Source organism: Pan paniscus, chromosome 2 (assembly GCF_029289425.2).
Source record: "Pan paniscus chromosome 2, NHGRI_mPanPan1-v2.0_pri, whole genome shotgun sequence".
Classification (NCBI taxonomy): domain Eukaryota; kingdom Metazoa; phylum Chordata; class Mammalia; order Primates; family Hominidae; genus Pan; species Pan paniscus.
The window spans coordinates 104,887,161-104,909,834 of record NC_085926.1 but is presented as its reverse complement, the minus strand read 5'-3'; the positions used below and the strand labels follow the sequence as shown (position 1 = coordinate 104,909,834).

General features: G+C 37.5%; 1 protein-coding gene across 11 annotated transcripts in view; it reads left to right on the top strand.

Annotated features, from left to right (window-relative positions):
• Positions 1 to 22,674, top strand: part of LOC129397422 (ATP synthase subunit a-like) — a 903,826-nt gene that overhangs the window by 314,571 nt on the left and 566,581 nt on the right. For 4 of the 11 annotated variants that reach the window (XR_008624792.1, XR_010111619.1, XR_008624793.1 and 1 more), the window contains exons 7-9: positions 6,284 to 6,370; positions 7,320 to 7,447; positions 12,651 to 13,078. The exons of 4 other annotated variants lie outside the window; for them this stretch is intronic. The gene's annotated coding sequence lies outside the window, so the exon portion shown is untranslated. Of the gene's footprint in view, positions 1 to 6,283; positions 6,371 to 7,319; positions 7,448 to 12,650; positions 14,320 to 22,674 lie in introns of those variants that run through there. 3 more of the 11 variants (XR_010111615.1, XR_010111616.1, XR_010111617.1) reach the window with 3 other exon arrangements.

The window sequence follows — 22,674 nt, the reverse complement described above, 5'->3', positions numbered from 1 at the left end:
CTAGTTTAAAATTTCAAATGATTATTTCTTCCTTTGGTTTGTTCTTTATTAATCTTGCTATGCTTTGCTTTGTTTATTTTATTAGTTTTTTTTTTTTTTTTTTTTTTTTTTTTTGAGATGGAGTCTCTCTCTGTCGCCCAAGCTGGAGTGCAATGGTACAATCTCGGCTCACTGCAACCTTCACCTCCCAGGTTGAAGTGATTCCCCTGCCTCAGCCTCCCGAGTAGCTGAGACTACAGGCACATGCCATCACACTTGGCTAATTTTTGTATTTTTAGTAGAGACAGGGTTTTACCATGTTGGCCGGGCTGGTCTCAAACTGCTGACCTCAGGTGATCTGCCCACCTCAGCCTCCCAAAGTGCTGGGATTACAGGCTTGAGCCACCACGCCCAGCCTTTATTAGTCTTTTCAAAAAGCCAACTCTTTATTTCATATTATTTATTTAATTTCATTATCTACTCATATTTATTATTTTTCTTTTTCTTTCTTTGTGATTATTCTTTTTTTAAACTTTATCGTTTTAGAACAGTTTTCAGTTCACAGAAAAATTGAAAAGAAGGAGGAAAGCTTTATCATTTACCCCTTTCCCCTATACATGCATGAATAGCCTCCCTCCACCATTAACAAAGTCCCCCACCAAAGTGGTACATTTGATACAGCCATTGAACCTACATTGACACATCATTATCACCCAAAGTCCATAGTTAATATTGACTCTTGATGTTGTACATTATGTATGTTTGCACAAATGAACAATGACATGTATCCACCATTATAATATCATAGAGAGCAATTTCATTGCATTAAAAAATTTTTCTGTTCTCCACCTATTCAACCCTGCTTCCTCTGTAACTCCTGTCAACCTACTGATCTTTTTAAATGTCTCCATAGTTTTTCCTTTTCCAGAATATCATATATTTAGAATACAGTATATAGACTTTTCAGATTGGCTTCTTTCACACATTCACTTGCTTTCCAGTTTCTTCCATTTCTTTAGAAATATCAAGTCATATAATCCATCATATCAAAAGGCCAAAGGAGAAAAAAAAATCACACGATTGTATCAATTGATGCAGAAGAAACATTTGACAAAATCCAATACCCGTTAATGATTAAAAACTCTCAGTAAACTAGGAATAGAAGGGAACTTCCTTAACTTGATAATGAATATCTGCATATTAGAACTAACATCATACTCAACAGTAAGAAACTAGAAATTTCCCCACTAAAACCAAGAACAAGGCAAGAATGTCCCGTTTAAGCAGTATTTTTCAACAGCATACTGAAAATGCTCGCTAATACAATATGAAAGGAAACCAAAATAAAAGATATACTGATTGGGAAGGAGAAAAACTCCTAGGCCTAATAAGCAATTATACTAAAGTTACAAGACATGAGATTAATATATAAAACTCAGTTGATTTCCTGTATATAAGAAATGAACAACTGGAATTTGAAATTAAAACACAATACCACTTACATTAGCAGCCCCAAAATGAAATTTTTAGGTATAAATTTAACAAAGTATGTACAAGATCTAAATGAGGACAGTTACAACACTCTGATGAACAAAATAAAAGAAGAACTAAATAATTGGAGAGACATTTATGTTCTTAGATATGAACCATCTTGCATTTCTGTGCTGCATGAATTTGACTTGATAGTATTTTATTTAGAATGCCTGCATTTGTCTTCATGTAAGACATTGCACTACACTTTAACCTTGTGTTGGTATCCATGCTGGGTTTTATTATCTAGGTTTTTCTTACCACATAAAATTTGTTATAGAGTAGTGCATCTATTTCACTTCCACAGGAGATTTTATCTATGGTAGATTGGACCACTACCCTTTTCTGTGAGAATATTGATAATGTTGTATGTCCTTGCCTTTCATTCCATTTTCATGACTCTATATTGTCAAGATGTCAGTTCTTCCCAGCTTGACTTATAGATTCAGCACAGTCCCCGTAAAAATCCCAGCAAATTATTGTGTGGATTGAAAAACTGGTTTTAAAATTTATATAGAAAGGTAAAAGACCCAAAATAGCCAACACAGTGTTGAAGGAGAAGGAGAAAGTTGGAAGGCTGACACAACCTTACTTCAAGACTTATTATCAAGCTACAGTAATCAAGAAAGAGTGGTATTGGTGGAAAAATAGACAAATAAATCAATATATAAGCCATCCAGTCTATGGTATTGTGTTATAGAAGCCCGAATGACTAAGACACTACACAATCAGAGTGTGGACCAATCCAAATATATTTCCTTATTATTTTCCTTTATTTTAATCAACCTAACTACTGAGCATGTAGCCTTTTGTGTTTTATGCTACGTCTGAATTAGGAATGTTAACTTTGTGGATTCAAGGCAAAATGTCTTGTCCTCTTTGTAATGATTAGAAAGCAAGTAGCACAGAATAATAAATGACCTAAGTTTGCTACAAGTAAATGCCCATTTTTTACAGTGGTTTTCAACATCTTTTTCATTTTTGGCTTTAAAGTTTCCCTTATTTTCTGGCAGGGACAAATGTACATTGGAAAAGATTGTTAAAATGTATTCACCATATTTACATTTTTGTATGGGGAAGGTTTTTGATGTTGTCTAATATGAGTTAAGCTGAAAATGATAGTCTCCTTTCATTCTTAAACTCTTTACGTTCTGAATTCCTGCTCTCACCTCAGTTCTTGTAAATTTTCTCAATGATCTCATAAATACCAAATTTTATTTCTGCCTCTCAGTGCTCATTTGCTCATCATTTCCCCTAATTTCTAATTTCGGTTTTCCATTGCCATTATCTTTTTTTTTTTTTTTTTTGCTCTCTTTGTAACACTACCACCATTTCCTAAGGTTCAGACTTCAAAATTACATAATAAATTTTCCTTTCTGTACCCTGTATTCCATTAATCAGGAAATTCTACAGATTCTTGCTACTTATTCTGTTTTTTTCTATTATTTTTTTTCTATCATTCTCAGACGAGCAGAAACTCAGACCCTGCAATGTTTCTTGTTGGTCTTTCTCATCTTTGTGTATGTCCCACCCCTATGTTTGATCATGGCTTTCCCCTCTTTAAAAATCTACAGTCTAATGTATTATATATTATATATTACATATAATATAACTTTCTTAGATTAATATTCAAATTCTTACTTGATTTGGCCCTAGACTATTTTCAACCATTATCTTTCACAAAACACTTTTGAAGACAAAAATCATGCCATATGAAATGATTTATTGTTCTCTAAACATAAAATCACTCCTTTCAATTTCTTGGGCTTCTGATTTCTTCCAAATGAAATACATTTTACAATGTGTTTACATCCCCACAAATTGAAAGTAACTTTTGTCAAGATAGAGACTAAATGCTTGGTACAGACATCTTGCATGGATGCTACCAAGAATTCCAAAGTTGGAAATTATCTCCCTTTTCTTTTCTTCTATAGAATATTTTATCTATTTTATTATGTCTATCAGATGCTGCCTGGTTAGATGGACATTTATGTACGTCTTCCTATTAAACTGCAAGGTCCATGATAACTCGGTATTTTCAACCTCTTTATGTAGTTGTTATTACTAATCACAATGAATAAATCATAGATTTTCAACAAATGCTTACTGAGTCTGGAGGTAAATATTGTGAATGCAAACTAATCTTTCTTTTTAAGAATGTACAAAATGCTATTATTCTATATGATAAGGAACCAAATAGAAATCAGTAAAGACAGAAGAAGGCTTCTTTTGTCCTCTATGGATGATATGTCATTCCTGAAAAACACATGCTGTAGTTTCCTAAACTGAAAACTTATAAATAACATTATCATATCACCATTGTGTATCATCAAAAGAAATAATTAAAATTGTTTTACAACTGAATATAAAAAGTATCCCTTATACTGCATATTACTTTACTCATTTAATTATCATTACCTTCGTGTTGGCCTAAGATTGCATAGCAAGTAAATGGTGGAGACAAAATGTATACATAACTCTTCTAAAACTCTAATTTTGTATACTTCACACATATTTGTTCTATTATATTAAGCTTATACTGGTTTTAAAATTTCCTTTGTGAGATCATGTATCAACAAAACGTCAAAGACAGTGTTTAACTCCCTTGCAGAATAAGTTTAAATGTATTGTACTAAGCTCCAACATAGTCACTCTGCATATGTGGGAAAGTTCTTTTCAGACTTAGAGTTCTTGAATTAGAATAAGAGTTTGAAATTACACTTAGAACCTGTTTGGAGCTGATATATTATACTAAATACAAACTATAAGTAGTATTTTTTCAAACTGTTGGCACATCCCCAGGTAATACATGGACTACATTGTTTCCCCAAAAGGTATTTGGTTTAATCTAGCGTTTTTCAAATCAGATTTCACATATGTGTTGTCAGGAAATGTTAGATGATCCACACATCCTATATAGTCATTAATTTAGTGTTAGTTTTTTTATTCTATTTGAAATAAGCAATTGACACAATTGACAGCATTTAGCTTTTAATATACTGGCAAACATGTCTTAGCATTAGCAATTACCTTGACATTTTCTAATATTAAAATGATTACTATCTGTTACTATATTTATATTTGAATTTTTATTATAAGCATATCTACCATTTGATCCTAATATCAAAAAGATAAAATCATTTCTTTTCTAACACAATTTTCATGTTGGACTTTTTAACATTACCAGACAAATGTATAGGTATAAATTTCTATTGAAAATGTTTTCATAGATTAAGACTTCAATTTATTAAGGAATATAATATATTGGGATCTGAGAGTAAGAAAGAGCATTGAGGGAAAGTAATGTACCATTTATAGTGGATTGAGAAGAGGAAAACAGAGGCTGATTTAAAATGCAAATGCAACATGTGCACCAAGGGAAAGGCCAGATGCTATCACAAAGGAAAAGATCACTTAAATAGAGAAAAGTGGTGAGGTGGTCCTGCCATCACATCACCATTAGTTTGCTGAACCTCCACCAACTTACACTGTAGCATTCAGTACCGTGTTTATATTGAGAGTTTTAATTTAGTTTAGCAAAATATCATCCATCACATTAATTGAATGCTGTTACTCTGAATTTTTATTTTCTTAAATTTTTTAGTATTTGCTATAAATGCTTGGTTTTATGATTGGGAGAGAATTAGGCACATGAGGGATTTATTCTGTCGTATGTTTTTATGTATTTAAGCAAGATAAAAATAACTGAAGTCAACACTGTTAGTTCATAATACATCTTTCCTTTATGTGAGTTTTTTTTCTTTTCTCTAGTTGGGAGTCATTGTCTTTAACTATAATCATTCATACAGCAGTTTTAAAACAAAAGCAAACATAATCTAAAACCTACTATAATCTGTTTTTGAAATGCTAATAACAGGTTTGCCAGTTTTAAAGTGTAAAGCAATTCATTATCACAGCTAGCTGACAAAAGCTTGGGGGCAAAGATCTGCTAAAATTATATTAAGAAAAATACAAAACAGTTAACGCTTGAACTTTGAAATTGTTTGAAAATAGTAGAATGAGTCTGTACTAGTATGTATAACATTTTGTTATTTATGGACATTTAAAAACAAATGAAAACGCTTGAAAATAGCTGAAAATTAAATACATCTTAACCAATATAACTAAGTCAACTTCCTCCCCATTGAGAATAAAATAGCAACAAAAAATTCAAGGTCTCTAGTTACCAAAAGTGTATTCTCCTGTCTCTTCTCTCTCTTGTTTCACATATTTTAGGCATTTTGCCAATGTTTAGGCCAGTGATCCATTTATTGCCATGAGATAATATAACGATAGATGATAGTGGTCAGAAGTCTTCTCAAACTGCACAGCTTTCTAGAACCCTTAGTAGATTTGGGAGTTTTGTGTTTCTTCCCATGATAATTTGATTATACTTTGCCAACTGCCAAAATTCTTGTACTAGAGAAATGAGTAAAGTAGCCCTGTAGTGAGGCTATTCATTTGAAGTCAGATTTTCACTAAATACAACAAAATGGCTGCAGGCAGATGTTTCACAGTGGCCCTAAAATGCCATGTTTTGCAAATGCATATATTCAGGATTATAAGTGTTGGTGCCACCTGCTCTTGAAGAGTGTGTCCTTTTTCTTCCCCACTGCTCCCCTAACCCTTCATCATCACTTCACAAATTTACCCTCCAACTGTTAGTTCAAATGAAAATAGCAAATACTTGGTTCAATGGTAAGATAGTTACATCATTGCTATGGTTTGAATGTTTGTGTTCCCTCTGAAATTCATGCTAAGTCTTAATCCCCAGGGCAACAACGTTAAGAGGTGGAGCCTTTAGGAGATGATTAGCCTCAGAAGAGGAGCGCTGCAGTGAGACCCTCAGTCTTCTTAGTGTGTATGTAAGCGGTCATGATCAGAATGCTGGTAGAAATAGGGAAAGATTCTGAGATGGTCTTAGATGGAAATTACAAATACTATATTGAAAACTAGAGGAAAGGACAACCTTGTTACAAAGTTGCAAAGAACTTGGCTGCATTGCCTCAGTGTCCTAGGGCTTTGTGGAAGGCAGAATTTAAGAGCAGTGAACTTGGATATTTGTGGAGGAATGTCTGTGTAAAGTGTTCAGGTTGCTGCGTGGCTTCTATTAATGTCTTAAAGTAAAATGCAGAAGAGAGAAACAAATTAAAGATGGAATGTATAATCAAAAAGGGAACAGAAATTAACGATTTGGAAATTCTAAATGTTTCCATGTAAAGAATGAAAAGGGTTGTTTTGGGGAGAATAGCAAGAATGTGGCCAAGTGATATGGAAATTAGTATGGATAAAAGGAACCCGGATGCCATTCATCAAGACAGTGGAAGAATGACCCTGAAGGAATTTTGGAGATCTTTAAGGCTGCCACCCCCATCACAGGCCCAGAGTGCTAGGGCCTTGAGAGCAGAAATATTTCAAGGTAGGGGCCCTGAGGTATGGGCTCACAGAAGGGCCGCAGCTCTTCTCCCCTTCTCATCGCCCGCAGCGCAGTGAGAGGGAGGGTGTGTTTCAGGGGGCTGTGTTTCAGTCTGTTTTTTACAGCTCTTTCACAGTCCTGGGGCCCCGCTCCAGCCCGCATCTCCTGGACTGGCCTGGCCCGGCCTCTGCTTCCTGTTGTGTGGGGCGGCCAGCCACTGCTGGCAGAGGGTGGGAGGACTGTAGTGTTACAGCTCTGGCTCAGGCAACACCAAGGTCTGGGCCCCCAGAAGAATCACTACTCTTCACTCCCACAGTCTGTGAGCGTGTCACTGCCCGCAGCTCGGTGAGTCAGCCAGGAAAGTGTTACAGCTCCTTTCACTCCCGCTGTTCAGCAGGTCCCGAGTTCTCATCCCGCATCCAGGAAGACTGAGGTTATGTGGACACCTGGAGGGTGAGCGAGGCTGAGAAAAGCTTTATTGGGCAACCAGACAGCTCTCAGAAGAGAGGTGACCTGAAGCAGGTAACCCCTATCTGCAAGTAGGTACTCCCAACTAGTGTCTAGTCTGGCTCTTAAAAGTAATACCAAACCATTACTTTTTAATTGTTCTATTTGTAATATTTACATTCTATTGAATAACTAAGGGAATTCAAAATCCTTTGCTTATACGTTAAGTTTTTAAAATGGAAAATAAATAAAGGTTGTTATAATATTATGATTATATGAATATATGACAGGAATAAATATGATAACTAGACCCACAGAAAATGCATGTAGTCCTATGTCATTTCAAAGAGAATGAGGATGTTGCAAGAGACAGAGCATATGTATTCAGATTCTTATATGTTAATGCTTTTTCAAAATCAAGTCATAATTAAGGACAAGCTACAAAGTGAGAAAAAAATACTTGGAAATCACTTATCTGACAAAGGACTAAGTATAGAATATAAAAACACCACTCGAAACTCAACAGGTAATAAAACAACCAATCCTGTTTTAAATATTGGAACATAAACCATCACTTCACCAAAGAGCATATACAGATGGAAACAAGCATATGAAAAGATGATCAACATCATTAGCCATTAAAAAAATACAAATTAAATCCACAGTGAGATAATGTATATTAGAATGACTGGAAAAGAAAACCAAGCAGATGTCACAAAACCAAGCAGACGTCACAAACCAAGCAGATGTCACAATATAAATATGCACTTAATATATGATCAAGCAATCCCACTCAGGTATTTATTCTAGAGAAATAAAAACATGTTCATATAAAAGCTCATGTACAATATTTATAACAGCTCTTTTTATAATTGCCAAAACATAGAGATAAACTGAATTTCTTCAATGAGTGGATAGATATATTATGACACATTCATATAATAATGTTCAACAATAAAAAGTAATAAACTATTGATACACACAAGGATTAATATTTAAGGCATTAAGCTGTGCTAAAGAAGGTTGTTTTAAAAGGTTACATACTGTATGACTGATTATATTTATATGATGCCTTACAAAAGGCAAAACTGTAGTGAGGATGAAATAATGAGTGAGGCTGGGTGAAGTGGTTCACGCTTGTTATCCTAGCGCTTTGGGAGGCCGAGGCGGGCAGATCATCTGAGGTCAGAAGTTCAAGACCAGCTGGCCAACATGGTGAAACCCCAGCTCTACTAAAAATACAAAAATTAGCTGGGCATGGTAGTGCGTGCCTGTAATCCCAGCTACTCGGGAGGCTGAGGCAGAAGAATCGCTTGAACCTGGGAGGGGGAGGTTGCAGTGAGCTGAGATCATGCCACTACACTCAGTCTTGGTGACAGAGTGAGACTCTATCTCAAATAAAAAAAAAAAAAAAGAAATAATGAGTGGTTGCCAGAGGTTTGGGTTGGGGAAATGGTGCAACTACAAAGGGGCAGCACGATGGAGATTTGTAGGTGGAGGAAATTGTATCCTCAACTATGGATCGTGGTGGTATTAACATGTTTTAATACTCATGGACTTGTACATCAAAGAGATCAATTTTAGTGTATGTAGTTTTTAAAAAGTAAGATAAAGTAAAATAAGTTGTACCATGTATTACTTACTTCAGATCTGGAGTATAAGTTTCAACACTTTCCCTAGAATTTCCTATTGTATTTTTCCTTTTTGACAGAAGAAAATATATACTTTTGATCAAATAAATGTATAAAAGATTTATGTAAATGTATTTTATAAATATCTCACAGCTTCTTAATAATAATAATAGTATATGTTACATGACACTTACTTTCATTTTGAAAGCATTCTTGGAGTCCTCTGACCTTCTATCTAATTTTATCTAAATATTTGCTAGGTGTACTATACTATTATCATCCATAATTTTTTTACCTTTGCACTCCTGGGTTGGTTCTGGATTTTGAGCTCTTTTCTCAGGAAAATTTACAATTTTCTCGATTTAATCTTTAATTTTTTTAACTAAATCTTCATGAGATGTAAGATTTATATATTTTCACATGCCCCAAAATATATTTTTCTTTTATGCCTGGTAATAATTGGTCTGGGTAAGGAAATCTAGGTTCCATGTCATTCTCAAAGAGCTCTGAAAGTGCAGATATCAAACTCACTGTCTTAATTTGGGTTCCTCAAGAAAGCAGGACCTAAGCAAAAATTTAAGTATAGGTAGTTTATTTTGGTGTTAGACCCAGGAATCAGAAGTGAGAGAGTGGGGAGAGTGAGGTTGTTAAGAAAGAAAATGCAATGTTAGGGTGCTCTATCAAAGTAGCTGCTATGGACAACTGGGCTCAATTCCTCCAGCATATTCTGAGAAGTGTACCTACTACCTCCCAGATTTTTCCATCTGGAGTATAGGACACTGGAGTACTTAATACACAGGTTACCACTCCACATTGTTTGTTGGTTTCTCTTAAGGTGCATTAAATTTCTCCTTACCACTGCCATTTGTTGTTAGTACTTGAAAGTTCCTACAATGCTGGAGAAAACTCTGAGGCAAAATGCAAAAAGATGCACATTTTTCAGCATTATATAAATTTGAGGCCACTTGGAAGTGTCTACTACAACTGATAATGAAATTATATGTGCATTGATAGGATGTGACCAAGGACCCACCCCAGAGGTGTCTGGTTCACTCCTTACACTGTAGATATATCTCCTTATGTACCTGACATGGTTTGGCTGTGTCCCTACCCAAATCTCATCTTGAATTGTTATCCCCATAATCCCCATGTGTCATGGGAGGGACCAGGTGGGAGTTAATTGAATCATGGGGGTTCTTTCCCCCATGCTGTTCTCCTGATAGTGAGTGAGTTCTTATGAGATCTGAGGGTTTTATAAGCATCTGGCATTTCTCCTGTTGGCACTCATTCTCTCTCCTGTCACCCTGTGAAGAAGTGCCTTCTGCCATGATTGTAAGTTTCCTGAGCCCTCCCCAGCCAAGCAGAACTGCGAGTCAATTAAACCTCTTTCCTTTGTAAACTGCCCAGTCTTGAGTATTTCTTGTGAGAACAGACTAGTATAGTACCACATTAAGTTCAGTCAGTTTCTGATACTTCAAGGTAGTAACCAGCTGGAATTTTTATAAGATTTAATACAGGAGTTTTAATGGAACAGACTACAGTTCCTAATGCTGCCACTTTGTCCAAGACCATTAGAGATATTTATCATCTCTTGTCTCAATTGTTCGTTCTAGATTTTCTCCCTTTTTTCAGCCATAATTTTAGCTCGTCTAAACTGCTTACCTGGTGTGATGACCAAGAGCTTAATCTCTGAAAGGTCAGTTAAATTACTCAAAGTTTCTTCTGTGATTACCAACTATCTACTTCTGGATAACAAGGCACTAAAAAATTTAGTGGCTTAAAACAACATATTATTTATTATTTATTATGGTTTCCTGTGTTGACTAGACTTAGCTGGGTTGTTGCTTGGGATCTCTCCTATGGTTGCAGTCTGTTAGAAATAAATATTGCAGTCATGAGAAGGCTCAAATGACCTGAATGCCTAAGTTCCAGTTCACTGCAGGCTGGTGACTGGAGTATCTACACATTGCCTGTCCATGTCTTAGGCTTCTCATGTATGGCAATTGAGTTCCAAGAATAAGTTTATAGAGAGACAGGAAGTATAAATGATATGGGATCTTTGGGGTGTCAATTTTTCTGGTTGGAAACCTCTATGGCTAGTGGTGCCTTTGCCTGAGTTCTTGTTCTATGTCCAGAAAGAATGAGGTATGCAGACAAGTGAAGGATCAACAAGACAAAGAGGAGCTTCATTAAGTGTTAGAACAGTTCAGAGGAGACCTGCAGAGGGTAGCTCCTCCCTGTTACTACCAATGTCTGCTGCTCTCAGCAGAGTGGAGGCCCTGGAGAAGGGTAGCCCCTCTCAGCAGCTGGTAGCTCTGATGCCTCTGCTGGTCTCTGAAGCTCTCAGTTCAGAAGGTAGTTCCTCTCTGCTATCAGCTATCTCTATTCTCTCCACTCTCTGTCCTGCTCTGGCTGAGCCCATGGCTTTTATTGACCTCAGAGGGGAGGAAGTGTGTGCTGACTGCATGGGCAGCCATGGGAGGGCCCAGGAAAAAGCACCATAAGTTCCCCATCTCATCAGCAGGACTGGCATCCTGGCCCCCAGCTTCAGGCCTGTTCTGGCCTGAAGGTGGGGCTTCACTGGGGATTCACCCCCTTCCTCCCAGGAGCCTGTCTGCCTCCCACGTCATCCATGGAGCCCAGGCTGCTGGTACCTGGAGGCCATCACCCAACCACCCCCAACCCCACCTCAATGTCCCCTCCCACACTTCTTGGTGCCTCAAGTCTGCAGGGGGCCAAGGCAGCAGGGGGCTGACATGTCAGTGCTGCCCCAAATGTGGGCACACCTGGCTGGGCTATGACAGTGCCCAAGCTCAGCCCCAGTCCTGCTCCAATATTGGAGTTAATGCTGGGAGTTGGGAGAGGCTAGGCAGTGGGAGCAGGCACCTCTAATCCTCCAAGGACAAGGGGGCCCTTCCCAGGACCCCCAAGAGTGCAGGAATGCCTGGGTCTGCAGCTCTGGTTTGGGAGGCTGCAGCTGTGCTGGGGGGCAGGGCTTCTGCCTGCTCTTGTAGTGGGAGGCCCAGATCCACAGTCACAACGTGGGTGGCTGCAGCCCCACCCTCCTGGCAACTCCACGTCCTTTCTGGGCCTGGGCTGACATCCAGGGCAGGCGCCACGTTGCTGTGAGCTGCCCCTGTGGCCTCAGCACGCAACCTGGCCCAACCCCATCATGGCGGCTCCCACGGTGGTAGGCTGCAGGCAGCGAGGGCTGTCCAACTCCTTCCTGTGCCCTCCCTGAGGTGACCAGCGTGATGGCAGTGGTTGCACCAGATGGCCCACTGTTGCCATCAGAAGCTGCCAGTTTCTTAAGGCCAGGACCTGGCATAGTGTGACTTGCATTATATTTTATTAGTTAAAGCAATTACAGATCCTGCTCAGATTTAAGATGGGCATAAGACTCATTTTCAATGGAAAGATAGATCTTTTCATAAAATAACCTATGTTTGCAACTAAGTAGTTTTCTTAGTGTCCTTCCTGTTTAGATATCTAGAGAGAGCTTTTTCTTTAATTTTGTCCCATTTCTCTCTCTTTCAGTCCAAGCTGATAATCATTCCTTTAAAGTTTTTGTGGACTTTCTGTGCATTAAATTATAATCCACTTTTTTAAACCAGTGGTTCTAAAATGTAGATTATTTTGTCCTACAGGAATTTAGATGGCCTGGAAACAATTTTGACTGTCAAGAATTGGGTGAAGAGGCCAGGTGTGGTAGCTTACACCTGTAATCCCAGCACTTTGGGAGGCTGAGGCAGGTGGATCACCTGAGTTCAGGAGTTCAAGACCAGCCTGGCCAACATGGCGAAACCCCATCTCTACTAAAAATACAAAAATTATCCGGGCATGGTTGTGGGTACCTGTAATCCCAGCTACTCGGGAGGCTGAGGCAGGAGAATCGCTTGAACCCAGGAGGCACAGGTTACAGTGAGCCAAGATTGCACCACACTGCACTCCAGCCTGGATGACAGAGCGAGACTCCATCTGAAAAAAAAAGAAAAAAGAAAAAAGAACTGGGTGAAGAGCATCCTACTGGCATCTAATGGGTAGAGCCCACAAATATTGCTAAACATTCTACAAGGTACAGGACAACACAAAAGACTCCCTCATCCCAACAAAAAATTATCTGACCCAAAATGTCTATAGTGCCAAGGTTGAAAAGTCCTGCTTTAGATAACAGCCACACCCGTAAGTCTATTTGAGACAGTCCTTTCATTACCTTTGGTTCCCTATGATAATGTCCTCAATATTATTAGAAGACTTAATGTGTCACAGAGAGGGTATACAAGGACCTTTATCTGTTTGAAGGTATCTTTCAGATACCACTTTAGCTCTTTCTTCAGTTTATCAAGGATCTTATACTTCCACACAATTTGATCCTTGTTTTGAAAAAATTTATACTATGACATTCTCTTTCTGGAGAGATTGGAGATTTTAAAAAACGGTCTTATTTTTGGTCCCAGAAAGCTTGACCTTTTATGTTTCATTTAAATTTTGATTTAAAAAATGGAAGTATTTCCCCCTTTATTTCATGTATCTCTTCTTATATTTTATCATAGGCAGCTAAAATCAGCCCGATGAAGCTTGAAATTCTGCCTTCAAATCTCCCTAACTATTTACTGGGTACTCCCTAACTATTTACTGGGTACTCCCTAACTATTTACTGTTACTGGGTACTCTTTCTATTTTTCTTATTGCCAAAGGTGACAGTGTTGCCAGATTTTCTGCCACTACATAAAAAGTGCCTCTTTTCACTATGTTATGGACTGTTATGGACTGAATATATGTATCCTCCACAAATTCATATGTAAAAGCCTTAACCTCCAATGTGACTATTTTTGGAGATGAGGCCTTTGAGAAGTAATAACATTTAGATGACCTGATGGGGGTGGAGCCATCATGATGAGATTAGTTCCCTTATAAGAAGAGGAAGAAAGACGGATTTCTCTACAAGTACACACATTGAGGAAAGGCCATGTAAGCGATACCAACAAAGTTGGTCCCCCTTAAAATGGGGTCTTTCCCTGTCCAGTGCTACAAAGTCAATATGCAAAACCAAAAGTGAGCGTCTAGAAGTGCAGGTGTAGGGCATATTTAATGAAAGGGTTGGGCATTAAAAACAAGGAGAGGAATATTCATGTGTTTTCTGGGAGTGGGTAGAGAACTTCTTGGAACTGGGGTTGCCACCTTCCTTTTTGTCATTTTATGGTTTATTCTGGTCATTGTCATAGTGATTGTCAATGGTCATGGTGCTTGTGGGAGTGTCACTGAGCATGGAAATTAGATTATAATGAAGTTAGAAGCTCTTCAGAGGTCAGGTGACCTGCCATTTTAGATCCCACCAGTCTTAGCTGGTTTAATCACAAGGGGAAACTTCTGACTTTAGTCCTGTTTCCTAAAGATAAGCAGAGTTAAGGTGGGATAGAAATTGACCTAGGTCTTGAAGGCATTACAGTAGGTAACATGAGGACACAGGGAGAAGGTGGTCATTTGCTATCCAGAAAGAGGGCCCTCGTCAAGAATCAAATCTGCTGGCACCTTGATCTCAGGCTTCCAACCTTCAGAACTGTGAGAAGTGTCTGTGGCTAAGCACCTAATCTTTGGTATTTTGATATAACAGTCTGGGCTGAGTAGGACAGCCTCTAATAACATCCTCACTGTCTTCAAGCCCTCTCCAACAGCCTCCTTGAGGTCTTCCAGGTTTCACTATCAGTCTCCCGCAAACTCTTCCAGCATCTGCCCATTGCTTAAACCCAAAGACAATTGTCATTAATTTTTAGATTTTGTTTTTTCTAGGAGTAAAATTTACTTTGCTCTTGTTAGGCTGTCATAGCTGTAATTATTCCTTCAGCATTGTCACCAGGCATGTGAGCACCAATATTTTAGTTTATGTTTCCCTAAACTAATGCCTGAGAAAAAGACTTAAGTGAAGTTCATCTGTTTGAAATAATATTCCAAGAAACAGGGTTAAGGGAAGGGAGTAGTGAGACAAGAAAGGAGGAAAGATAATGAGGTCACTGCTTGGAGCTTTAGTCTGCTAGGATTTTTGAAGCACATATAATGCCACCCAGAATTATCCCCTGGAAAGACAGTATGCAGTTGAGTTGAGATGCTGTATCTGTGAGGTGTCCCTTTATGTGAAATGTGCTTTTCAAATGTTCTGAAATTAGATCTGCAGCAAGGGGCTGTGGCACAGAGGAGCACTGAAAATATCTTCTACACCAAAACTCATTATTTATAGGCTATTTGTTTTTCTGGAAGCTCTTAATATTTTATCTTCATCCTAGATATTTTAGATTACATTATTACATGTCTAGGTGTAGGTCTTTTTAATTTCATTCTGCTTGGCACTTAGTGACCCTTTAAATATAAAGTCTCATAGCTGTTTTTAACTCTAGGAATTTAGAACTCATACATAATTTCTGCTTCTCCATTTTCTTTGTTCTTTCTTTGGAACCTCCTATTTATTAGGAATCAAAATCTGCTATATTCTATTTCTTTGTCTTTTTGCTATGTACTCTAGGACATTTCTTTATCAGGAAACCTTTCTGCTGAGTTTTCAATTTCAGAGATCATATTTTGAATTTCAAAAACTCATTTTAGATATTTGTTTTTCGTGGCATTCTATTCTTGTTGCATGGATATATTATCTTGTCAAGTGGAACAGAAGAGAACTGAAGATATACATCTTTTATTTCTTAAAAATCTTCACACCAAGACAAGTTTCAAGGGGAATAAGCCAAATAATTGATCCTGGAGAAAGCAAAAATAACAAGGAAAGACCTTGTTATTTATGTTTTATTATGTATTATTATTATTTATTATTTATGTATTATGTTTTATTTCCTTATTAATTGAGTTTTCTCTAGGATCAGTTATTTGTCTTATTCTTCTTGATACTTTTTATTACACAATGATTTTCCCAAATGTCTCATGATAATTGGATTTCCATTCATCTTTATGAATAAAAAAGTGTTGATTCACTTAAATTGCAGGGATAAGTGTCGCTGCTGCTGTTTAGATATGTTTGTATATCAAACTAACAAGCATTTCTTTTTTTATCTAAGAGGGAAGTATATGTGTGTGTTGTGTATTGTTTGTGTCTGTGTGTGATGTTACTGGTAATCAGCAGGTTTCATTTGAATGTATATAGATGGTACAGAGATGAGAAGCAGGCAGACAGTCTGCCCATGGGTCACCCTGGAGAAAATCAAGGTGACTTTAGATGGAAAATCTAGCACTTGGAACATTTGCTATTCCCAAGCAGTTGATTCAATTTCTTTAGGAAACAGTTCTTTGATTTATGCTCAGGGAACATGCAAGACCTGTCAGGCATCATTCACATGGTAATGGGAGTCTGCTGGGAGGAGCCAAGATACCGTGATGTGGACAGTTTTAAAATAATTTCCTTTGATTGCTTCTCTTTAGTTATTGCTTACTCTCTGAGCCTGCTAGTTCTTGGCATCGGCCTCCTCTAGATTCTCTAAAAAGAGCAGTTTCCACCAATGCTGACATCTGTTCCTATTCAGCTTCTGACCTATGTCTTCATCTGCCTGCATAGTTTATCTGCCTTTATAACTCCTTCTACTTTTAGCTATGAAAGAGCCATCAGAATATTTGGTCCAGGGATGGGCTCTCCGCTCCAAAACGTACTTTGGTTATAAATTTATCTCATATTATATATCTTTACCCTAAGTTAAATAAAACTGTGAGACATTGAAGAGGTAACTACATCTTTTCAGTCTGCCATTTTAAACTGGCAGCAACAAATATTTTCTTAATTTATTTAATAAAGTTTTATGTCTTCTAGTAACAATGTAAAAGTTAAGTAGAAAGTATTTTATATTTTTTAAAAACACAAAGATTTTCTTTTATATAGAACTTAACTTTTAATAGACTTTTAAAAACTTTTATTTAGGCTCAGAGGTACATGTGAAGACTTGTTACATAAGCTATGAAAGTGAGTTTAATATCCTGAAAACATATAGCTAAGACCCAGACTGGGATTAGATACCTCACTATGCTTAGCCCTAAACCCAGATAGTTAAATTAACAAAAACTACTAACCAGAGTACTACAGCAACAGCTTAAAACTCAAAGGACTTGGCAGTGCTTTATATCCCTCTAGAGGAGCCTGTTCTATAATCGGTAAACTCCGATATACCTCGCCATCTCTCGCCACTCAGCCTATATACCACCGTCTTCAGCAAACCCTAAAAAGGCCTTAGAGTAAGCACAACTATGTACATAAAAACATTAGGTCAAGGTGTTGCCTATGAAATGGTAAGAAATGAGCTACATTTTCTATTTCCCAGAAAATTTTACAATAACCATAATGAAACCTAAAGATTCAAGGATGATTTAGCGGTAAATGAAGAACACAGTGCTTGATTGAATGAGGCTGTGAAGCATGCACACACCACCCATCGCCCTCTCAAATACTATTCTAGAGACTACTATTACTAATAATTTTCCTACACATGTATAGAGGAGATAAGTTGTAACATGTAAGTGTACTGGAAAGAGCTCTTGGACTAACCAAAGTGTAGCTTAACTTAAAGCACCTGGCTTACACCTGGAAGATTTCATATCACCTGACCACTTTGAGGCAACTCTAGCCCCAACTTTATTAAACTGTATTACCAGATCTCCTTAAACCAAATCACTTACCCTGGACAAAAGTACAGGTGATAGTAGTTACTCTGGTGCAAAAGCTATAGTACCACAAGGGAAAGATGAAATAATCACACCAAGCATCAAAAAGCAAAGACAAACGCTTGCACCTTTGCATAACGAATTAACCAGAACAGACTTCACAGAGAGAGCGCTAGCCAGGACCCCCAAAACCAGACGAGCTACTCAAGAATAGCTAAATGAGCACACTAATCTATGTAGCAAAATAGTGAGAGGATTCATGAGTAGTGGTGATAAACCTGTCGAGGCTGGGGATAGCTGGTTGTCCAAGACAGAATTTTAGTTCAACTTACTTCTGGGACCCAAAGTGAAAAGGAGACATTTCTAGTTTTATTATTAAGGTCATTATTATTATCAAGGATGATAGTTGATTGATTGAGTTTATGATGGTTCATTGTCCAGAGAATAGCATATTGGAAATGATTCCTATTATGAGAATTATAGATGCAGTTGCTTGTGTGAGGAAATATTTGGTAGCTTCTTCTGTGGAGTGGATTTTCTTTTTAAGTTAAAATTGGGATAGTGGCTAGTATGTTTATTGCTAGGCCTATTCAGATGAGACGTCAGTGTGAGCTTAATATTGTAATGAGATTTCCTGTAAAGATAGTGAAAGAGATAATAAGTTGGGTTAGAGGGTTAATTAGTACTGAAAGGATAAAAAGCAACATTTTCAGGGTAGGGGCCCAATAGCTTATTTAGCTGACCTTAGTATAGGATGTGGTGTATTAGGTAGCACAGAGAATTTTGGATTCTCAGGGGTAGGTTCGATTCCTATAATTCTACAAATAAGAGGACTTAAACCTCTATAATTTACTCTATCAAAGTAACTCTTTTGTCTGACATATTTCTTATGTTCGAGGTGGAGTACTAGATATTAGGACAGGCATAGAGATGTGTCGTCTGCAAAGCACTAGTGTGAATGCTAAGACATTTTTTCATAGAAGATGTACAAGTTGATCGTAACAGAATCAAGGGTATGACTCTTGAAGTCATAAAAATAAGGTTGTTAAAAGGAGGGTTTTGGTGATGAAAATTATAGTATAGAGTTCTGGTGTATGAATATTATATAATGCTCCTAGGAAGATAATACTGCTTAGGGCATTTATTATAATAATATTTATATATGCCACATAAAGAATAGGGCAAATGGACCTGCAGCATATTCCACATTAAAGCCTGAAACGAATTCTGATTCCCCTTCTGTCAAGTAAAATGGGACTCTGTTAGTTTCTGCTAGCGTGGAAATATATGGTTAGAGGTCATGATGGTAGGAGTAGTCAGAATAACCTCTTGTGATGAGTATAGATAAATTGAATGAACCACTTATTAACAGAACTGATAGGAGGATAATAGCTAGGGTAACTTCATATGAAATTGTTTGGGCTGCTGCTCATAGTGTACCAATTAGTGCATATTTCGAATTGGATGCTCATCTTCGTCATAAGATAGAGTAGACAGCTAGGCTTGATGTGGCTAGTATAAATAAGAGACCTATGTTAAGATTAATTAGAGGATATGGTATGGGGAAAGGGATTCATATAAGGAGGGGATTAGATAAGGCTAGGGTTGGAGTAATAATGTATAGGGGAATAGTGGATGCTAAAATCACAGGGTTCTTTAATACAAAGTTTTATTGCATCTGCAAAGGGCTGAAGTAGTCCCTACAGTGTTGGGTCTTTTGCGTATTTGTACATAGCCTAAGATCTTTCGTTCAATGAGCATAAGGAATGCTATGGCAATGGCCCTAAGTCTCCTAATTCAAGCAGAACTGGGTCAAACAGGAACTCTACTAGGACATTATCAGATTTATAATGTTATTGTCACTGCTGACACATTTGTTATAATTTTCTTCATAGTAATACCAATCATAAATGAGGGCTTTGGCAACTGGTTAGTTCCCCTGAGAATCGGTGCACCAGACATGGCATTCCCTCGAATAAATAATATAGTATATCTTAGGTGCTTTACTATTAGAATTGTTGTTAGAGTTGTTGGTGGTTGGGTGAATAGTTGAATATGATGAGGTGGAAATTGTAATTGATTTTAAAAATATAGAAAATTGGGTAATTTTTGAGGGTGAGGAAGTAGGGTTATTACGTGAGGATTCTATGGGTGTAGCTCCCTTGTATAGTTATGGATATTGACCGGTGGTAGTTGCTGGTTGATCTCTGTTTGTTAGTATTTATGTTGCAATTGAGATTACTCTGGGGAATAGATTAAATAATTAAGAATAGAGTTAGGAGAGATGGAATAAGGAAGGAGAAAAAATAGAGTTTAATTAGGCCTTTCTGGGTAGATTCAATGGTGGAGGCTAAAATTTGGACTTGAGCAGTGTTTTTGGCATTGATTTTTCTAATCAAATTAGGTCTAGCAGAATGGAGGCTAGATTTTGACTTGCATGTAGATTTGAGTGTGGGGGGCAGTTGCACAATGTATTGTGATTGGATAAAACCCTAATATGTTTGAGAAATTAAATGTTTGTGATGGATGCTTAAGTTTAAGGTTTTTAGTCATGAGGTTAAGTTCTGTTACTAGTGAAATGCCTAAAATACTTACGCCAAAGGCTGCAAGTTTTAGGTGGAGTGGCATAGTTATTTGGGGAATTGATATTAGAGTAATGTTGCTGGAGATGAAGAATCTGGCGAAAATGCTACCAATTGTCAGGCGTTAGATTGCATTAATTAGGAGGGGGTTGGTTTCGTTGATGATAATTGAAGTTGTGAAGTGAAGTTGTCCTAACAGTGTGAAAAAAATAATTTGGGTGCTGTAGACAGCTATTAGGGAGGTGTCAATGAGAGTAATTAAAAGGACTCATGCGTTGGTACACGACGTTTGCAGTTTTGATAATGAGATCTTTGGAGTAGAAACCTATGAGGAAAGGTATTCCTGTGAGTGCAAGGCTGCCAATAATAAGTGAGGAAGAAAAAAAAATAAGTGAGGAAGAGGTGAAGGGTAGGGCCTTAAATAACCCACCTGTTTTTCGGATATCCTGTTCATCACTGAAGTTATGGATAACAGATCCAGAGCATATGAACAATTTGGCTTTGAAGAAAGCATGGGTACAAATGTTAAGAAATGCTTAGTGAGGTTGATTAATACCAAATGTGAATGTTATAAAGCCTAATTGACTTGAGGCGGATAATGCTACAATTTTTTAAACATCATTTTGTGTCAGGGCACAGATGGCTATAAATAGTGTAGTGATAGCTCCTAGGCATAATCTGAGGGTTTGAATGATTGAATTGTTTCTATTAAAGGGTGAAATTGGATAAGTAGGAAAACCCCTGCTACAACTATTGTGCTAGAATGGAGCAGAACTGTGACTGGTGTTGGGCCTTCTATAGCTGATGGAAGCCAAGGATGGAGGCCAAATTGGGCTGATTTTCCAGCCCCTGCCAGAAGACCAATTAGTGGAAGGATACTGGGGTTGGGATTTAAAATAAACATTTGTTGAAATCCTCATGTCTTGGAGAATAGGAGGACTCATGCTATTGCTAAACCAAAGCCAGTGTCACCGATGCGATTATATAGGATTGCTCGAAAGGCTGCTATAGTAGCATCTGTTTGGCCATATCATCAGCTGATTAATAGGAAAGATATAATCCATACGCCTTCTCACCCGATAAAGAGTTGGAAAAGGTTTTTGGCAGTAGCCAGAATTAATATGGTAATGAGAAAAATGAGTAAGTACTTGAAAAATTGCTTCATGTTGGGATCTGAGTGTATCTACCGCATTTAAAATTCTCCAATGGATCATGTAATGAATAGTGCCACTGGAATGGATATTACAGAGAAGTAGTCCAGTTTGAAGTTGAGTGAGAGTTTTAGGGTTTGGATTGTTATCCAGTGCCAGTTTGAGAAGATAGCTTTTTGGCCTGTGTATATAAATATGGTTGCAGGGATGAGGCTAATGATAAAGGCACGTGCGCTTAGTCAAACTTCCGTTTATCACTTAATTTTTATCACTGCTGTTTCCAGTGGGGGTGTGTTTGACCTAGGTGTTGTGAGCTGCACTTATGCATACTTGATACCTGCTCCTTTTGATTTGGGTAATCTAGAGGGCATTCTTACTGGGGCGGGGATGCTTGCATGTATAATCTTACTAAGAACTAATAAAAAGGCCAGGACCAAACCTATGTGTTTATGGAGTTACGTGAAATCTTCTGAGCATTTTCAGTGCCTTTCTTTAGTAGTTAAGCTACATCAACTAGGCGAAGTACACTGGAGCTCAGGGAGGGGGTCTGAAGTGTTTGGTAAGTATTAAGTCAAAACCTTGTCAGGATGTAAATGGAAAGTAAGCATTTTAGCCCAGAAAGTCTAGTTTTTGATTTTTTTAATTGACCATTTCTAAAATTGCACTAATTGAAGGTTTAGCTAAAAAGCCATTTGTAGTTGAAGCTATAATTAGTTTAAAATTATAGCATCTAGAGTATACTCTCTTTAAAGTGGGTAGGGGTCTGAAGTGTTATGTAGGTATCAGGGCAAAACCTTGTCAGGATATAAATAGAAAGTAATCATTTTAGCCCAGAAAATACTGGGATTTTTATATTTTATTTCCCACCCCTAATTGTTCAGTCAACAACTGACTGACCTCTATTCAACAGTGATTAATCCAACTTGTATTGAAACAAATAGTATCAATGCATAATATCAAAGGACAAACCTGATCCTTTATGTTAATTTCCCTGATTCTCTTTACTGGTTCAACTAATCTTCTTGGACTTCTATCTCATTCATTTACACCAACTACTCAACTATCAATAAACTTAGAAATAGCAATTCCTTTGTGAGCTGGAGTAGTAGTCACTGCTTCTGCTTTAAGACTAAAGCTTCTGTAGCCTACTTCCTACCACAAGCACACTGATTCCACTTATCCCTATATTGGTAATCATTGAAACTTAGCCTATTCACCCAACCAATAGCACTAGCTGTACGATTAACAGCCAACAATACAGCTGGCCACCTACTAATGCATTTAATTGG